Source organism: Meles meles, chromosome 12 (assembly GCF_922984935.1).
Source record: "Meles meles chromosome 12, mMelMel3.1 paternal haplotype, whole genome shotgun sequence".
Lineage (NCBI taxonomy): Eukaryota > Metazoa > Chordata > Mammalia > Carnivora > Mustelidae > Meles > Meles meles.
Genome location: NC_060077.1, coordinates 52,668,443 through 52,675,259, shown reverse-complemented (window position 1 = coordinate 52,675,259; position 6,817 = coordinate 52,668,443). Strand labels below are relative to the sequence as shown.

At 36.9% G+C, this 6,817-nt stretch overlaps 1 pseudogene; it reads right to left on the bottom strand.

The window, feature by feature from the left end:
• Positions 1–2,714: 2,714 nt before the first annotated feature.
• Positions 2,715–2,874, bottom strand: LOC123954738 (annotated as a pseudogene).
• Between the last annotated feature and the right edge of the window lie 3,943 nt (positions 2,875–6,817).

Here is a 6,817-nt window from a genome sequence, read left to right as displayed (position 1 = left end):
ATGGGTGTTATGTCCCAATCACTGTTACCTATAGCAATGGCATAATGCCTTTAAGATTGTAAGGGAAAATAATCTCAAATTAGAATTTTCCATTCAGACTACTAGTCAATTGTGAAGGATGAATAATGACATTTTCTCATATGTAAGTCCTCAAAAAGTGTAAAAAGTAACTGGAAGATCATCAAGACAGCATGGTACTTACACAAAAACAGACACATAGATCAATGGAACAGAACAGAGAGTCCAGAAATAGACCCTCAACTCTATGGTCAACTAATCTTCGACAAAGCAGGAAAGAATGTCCAATGGAAAAAAGACAGTCTCTTCAATAAATGGTGCTGGGAAAATTGGACAACCACATGCAGAAAAATAAAATTGGACCACTTCCTTACACCACACACGAAAATAGACTCCAAATGGATGAAGGACCTCAATGTGAGAAAGGAATCCATCAAAATCCTTGAGGAGAACACGGGCAGCAACCTCTTCGACCTCAGCCGCAGCAACATCCTCCTAGGAACATCGGCAAAGGCAAGGGAAGCAAGGGCAAAAACGAACTATTGGGACTTCATCAAAATCAAAAGCTTTTGCACAACAAAGGAGACAGTTAACAAAACCAAAAGACAACTGACAGAATGGGAGAAGATATTTGCAAACGACATATCAGATAAAAGGCTAGTACCCAAAATCTATAAAGAGCTTAGCAAACTCAATACCCAAAGAACAAATAATCCAATCAAGAAATGGGCAGAGGACCTGAACAGACATTTCCGCAAAGAAGACATCCAGATGGCCAACAGACACATGAAAAATTGCTCCACGTCACTCGGCATCAGGGAAATACAAATCAAAACCACAATGAGATATCACCTCACACCAGTCAGAATGGCTAAAATTAACAAGTCAGAAATGACAGATGCTGGCAAGGATGCGGAGAAAGGGGAACCCTCCTACACTGTTGGTGGGAATGCAAGCTGGTGCAACCACTCGGGAAAACAGCATGGAGTTTCCTCAAAATGTTGAAAATAGAACTACCCTATGACCCAGCAATTGCACTACTGGGTATTTACCCTAAAGATACAAACGTAGTGATCCGAAGGGGCAGGTGCACCTGAATGTTATAGCAGCAATGTCTACAATAGCCAAACTATGGAAAGAACCTAGATGTCCATCAACAGATGAATGGATACGGAAGATGTGGCATATATACACAATGGAATACTATGCAGCTGTCAAAAAATGAAATCTTGCCATTTGCAATGACGTGGATGGAACTAGAGGGTATCATGCTTAGTGAAGTAAGTCAATCAGAGAAAGACAACTATCATATGATCTCCCTGATATGAGGATGTGGATATGCAACATGGGGGGTTAAGGGGATAGGAGAAGAATAAAAGAAACAAGATGGGATTGGGAGAGAGACAAACTATGAGTGACCCTTAATTTCACAAAACAAACTGAGGGTTGCTGGGAGGAGAGGGGGTTGGGAGAGGGGGAGGGGGGTTATGGACATTAGGAAGGGTATGTGCTATGGTGAGTGCTGTGAAGTGTGTAAACCTGGCGATTCACAGACCTGTAACCCTGGGGATAAAAATACATTATATGTTTATAAAAAAAATAAGAAATAAATAAAAAATTTTTAAAAAAAAGTAACTGGAAGATTTACTACAGTCAAAATAATTAACTCACTACAGTTAAAGTAACTAACTGACAACAGTTAAAATAATTAAACTAAGGAAGACATAGCACAGAAAACACAGAATCCAATACAAAAGAAAAACAAAGTAAACTAACAGGAACAGGGCAAAGGAAAAAACCTAAGACAACCGTTGCTAAACTGTTGTCCTAGAAGACAAACAATCCAGACAGGAGTTGAGAGTGATGAGTTCCAGGAAGGATACTGCCAAGAAGTTAACATTTATGGTAGAGCAACTGAGGTATTTCAATGTATTTTCTAGGTCATCAGTAAGGTCAAAGGGTTTGGTGATTAATAAATTATACAAGAAACAGAGAAAATAAAAAAATCAAGACAGTCATTAATTCCAGGACAAATAAAACATTCCCTAAGAAAAGTCATTGTAATCACAGTACAATACTTCTTTTAGCTGTGAATAATATTTGCATTGTCATAAATTCATGAACATTAAAAATTAATTCAAAAAAGAATGATATATAAACTACATTAGGAACATCAAAGGAGAGAAAGTATTTACCTCAAAGAGAAGCAAATATAGACCTTTCATAATAGAAAGTTATTAAATAAAATCTAAAACAGAAAGGCCAAGAAATGATAATATAAAAATGTGACTTATAAAGGCACAGCATAGGGAATATAGTCAGTGATATGGTAACAGTGTCATATGGTAACAGATGGGAGCTACCCTTGTGCTGAGCACAGCATAATGTATAGAGACATTGGATCACTGTGTTGTACACCTGAAACTAATGTTAACACTGTGTGTCAACTATACTCAAATTAAAAATTTTTTAAATGTGATTTATAGTATGGAGGCAACTGGCAGAAAAAACAGCTCTCAGGTTAAATGTATGACCTCAATGATTAAAAGAGGGCAATAGAAAGTCTTAAGCTTTCATTGTAACCATAGTAAGGTTATTTGACTTTTAAAATTATTTACATAGTTGAAAGAAATAATTAAATAAACAAAAGATTCGTCATGTTTCCAGAAAGAAAATAAACAGGACTGGCAGAAGAAAGGCTCAACTCTGCAACAGATTAAGAAAAGAAATGGTGAACTCCCATTTGCTTATGACCGAGTCACAATTCTATTTAAGTAAGCATCAGACATTCTCAATTAGCAATAATCGCGCCTCGGATAAACCTCATTGGCTACGATACTGCCATTGCGCAAAGCTAGCATCAGACATTCTCAAACTCTCACCTTCAGGGAATTCACCACATATAAGGTTATCTTTTTAAAATATTAATTACATATTAATTCATTAATTAACAACTCTAACACAAAATGGAGCCCATCGAAAGCTCAATGTAATAAGAAAAAATACAGGAATTAATTTTATAGAACAGAATACAAATGTTATAAAATTGGACAATTAACATATATAACAATTTTTTAAAATTGAGAGTTTTAAAAGGGAAGGTGGAGAATGTGTGTGTTAAGTAACAAATGTCTTTCAACTCCTGACTAAAACAGAAAAATGTGTTTCAGGAAATAAAACACAATGATCTCAACCTTTTAGCCTTTCTCCTGTTTTTTTCTCTTAATTTATAGGTATCCATAGAAAATATTTATCAAAATGTTTGCAATTTCTCTAATTTCTTCATTTTTAATAATCAAGTCGAAATAAGTAGACTAATCTTTTTGAATGAGGCTTCATAGTGCAATCCTGTTTAGGAACATTTTTTTTGTCTATCAGATATCTTTTCATGTGTCTACTCTTAACTGTACATATAAAGAGACCAAGGTCTGAACATTATTAACTTAATAGTAACCAAGGTTATTTTGAGGACTGTTTTTCTTTGTGTTCTAATTTGAGTTCTTTACAATGAGGCTGAATTATATAAGTCTAAACAAACAAACAAAAAAGTAGAAGAAAAAGAAAACTAATTTTTTTTTCCTAAAAGGAAAAGAAGAGAAGAAATATTAATGAAGAGAGTCCAGTCCAAGTTTTCTGTTTCACAGGTTGGCAGTTTCTCTAAGTATCTGAAATCCATGACTATATTCTGTGATGACTGTGAGCAAGGACCCCTCAGGTGTTTATCTTAAATTTTATTCCTCTGTCCTCCCTCTGCTTACTCTACACAGCAGGGGACTCTGCTCTAGTTTGAGAGAACATCATGTCTCTCTCTGTTCCCTTGAATTCCAGCTTCTCAACATGTGTTAAATTCTTTTTCCCCTTCCTTGCTACATGGTTTATTCTATACAGCTAACTCTGACTGGGTATCCAGAATGTTCAGGAGCTTTCATTTTATGCACTTCTGCTATGGTCTCCAATGTTTATCTGGACTAGCTCAGCGTGCCCCTTCCATTCCACTGTCTTTACCATTGTCTTTTGTGCTTTGCTAGCAGTCTTCCACCCGGCATCTCACTCTTGCCATATTGACCTCCAGGTCACCTTCTGATAGTGTCCTAAGGGGCCTTCTGCTTTGATAAAAAGGTTGATCTAATCCCTAACATACACCACAGATTAGATTCTGGTGTTCATCCTGTTTCTGTGTCCTAAAGAAGCTGGATGGCTCCACCACCCTTCCTCACTGCTGCCCTCTGGTATGGGGCACCAAGAGCAATTCCTGGCAATTTTACATGCCAAATAAAGATTTTTTAAAAATATTTTATTTATTTATATGAGAGAGAGTATGTGAGAGACAAAGAGTGTGAGAGACAGAATGCATGAGGAGAGGGCGGGTTGGGGGAGTACAGCAGGCAGAAGAAGAGGGAGAAGCAGGCTCCCTACTGAGCAGGAAGCCTGATGCAGGACACGATCCCAGCACCCTGGGATCATGACCTGAGTTGAAGGTGGACACTTAACCAACTGAGACATCCAGGAGTCCCCCAAATAAATATTTTTTAAAATGTTATTCAAAGGGGTAATTTTAGAGTTAATAACCAAAGGCAAAAGCAGTAGGCAAGTAAAGAAACTAAAGTGGGGGACCAGATGTAAAGACATTAAACTATCAGAGTGAAAAGGCATAAGTAGAAGTCAGGAAAAGAGATCACTAAAGAGGGAAATGGTCTTAGGAAAAAAAATGATTTCTACAGAGCCTAGTAACCCAGGTGGTTAAGAATCTAAATAGAAGGATTGTTTCAAATCTTCAAGGGGTTAAATCCTGTACTTGTAGGAATGTAGAAGATTTTACATGTTTAGGACTCACTGTGTGAACCAGCTAAAGTATGTGTTCTTCAGCTCTGGGCCTTGCTGAAATCTTTATATATGACCAAGTCTGATATCTGATATAACTTCTAATATGTGCAAAATATCTGTTATGGAAAGTATATTGGAATAAGCATGGTGTTCAGCCTTCAGTCTTCGTTGCATTGGATGAGATTTCAGAGTCTTTGTGTCATCCAAGATGGGTCTGTGGAGGATCTAATTCCAGCTTCTGTACTTTGTTCTTTTACAATGCACCATGTACCAACAAGAGTACAAGGGGAAGAGAGAGGCCCCTCAGCTAGTGGGAAGTCCTTGCACCAATTCATCCACTAACACACTGAGAATCACCTGACCTCTACACAGTTTCCATCCCAGACCTCCTGATGAAGGGGAAGGGTTTAAGGATCCCTACCTTGTCATGTACCATTGATAAAGTATACTGTGCCCAGTCAGAAAAATAAAAAAATAGATACACCAAGTACTCATTTAAGGAATTAAATTCTCCTATCTGGAGAAACACAGTATTCCTCTCTACCTGGTTCTTTAGATAGATCCATGTAAGTGGGGCTGTTCTAAAGACCAGCATACGTACCTCTAATAGACTCTTCGGTTTGCTCACAGTTGGATCCCAACACTGAAAGCAACACACTCAAGCTTTTCTCTAATAGGAAGAGATTTTCAATATCTACGACATGGTAAGGCTATAGTCAAGAAAGTAAGTGGGACTTCCCTCCACAGGATGATAAACTGTTTTGTCTTCCCTGGTCAGTTCTCCCAACTATCGCATAGATGCCACAAATAACAATACACTGGCATCTGGTTCTGAAATATATATGTATTCTTCCACAGCACATCCCTCATAAGAATTGTTTGCATAGACAGTCTGCACTCTCTCATCTCCCCTTCTTTCCTGAGTCTCATCTAATCAGGCTTTATCTCTGGAATTCCACAGATCACTTTCACTGAGGTTACCAACACCTGCGTATTGGCAAATACAGCAATAATGGACTCAACCATATTTGCGAAACATTCAGAGGGTTATTTTTTATACGAAATTTAATGTGAATAGTGTCCTCAGAATGCTTCCAACACAGTGGCCCTGGTATAATTTTCTAGGACTCAATTTTTAAAATCAAGAGTAATCTATTAAGTTTCATTGATATTGTTGCACATGGCTAGGTATATGTATTTCGCTGTTGAATAATATTTAGTTGTCTGAATATATTTGGTTATTCATTCTTTTATTGACTATATTTTTTCTTGTTTTTGTAGTAAAGATATCTCTGTTTGATAAAATATTCTTATACATGACTTCTGGTATATATGTACAATATTGTGAGTCATTTGGCATGCAGATGTTCACCTTTGTAAGATAATGGCAAAATATTTTCCAAAGTGATTATTTATAGCAATTTACAAGAAATGTTTTTAAATCCATATCCTCTTCCAATGTGTTGTAGCATCAGACTACTAAATTTTTGCAACTCGAATGGGTATAAAATAGGATTTATTTATAGTCTTGATTTGCCTTTCTCTGATCACAAATGTGGTAGAACATCTCTCCACATGTTTATTGGCCAAATACAATTTACCTTCTGTGAAATGCATGTTCACATCTTTTGTCCATTTTCCTATTGAGCTTGATATTTCCATTAACTTAAATATTTTACTGGGGTGCCTGAGTGGCTCAGTGATTTAAGCCACTGCCTTCGGCTCAGGTCATGATCTCAGGGTCCTGGGATCAAGTCCCGAATCAGCTCTCTGCTCAGCAGGGATCTGCTTTCCTCTCACTCTCTCTGCCTGCCTCTCTGCCTACTTGTGATCTCTCTCTGTCAAATAAATAAATAAAATCTTTAAAAAAAAAGATTTTGCTTAAATATTCCTGACATAAGGTTTAGTCAATCATTTAAGTCATAAATAAATTATGTCAGCTTGTAAGTTACATTATTAATTTCTTTAAAGTGTT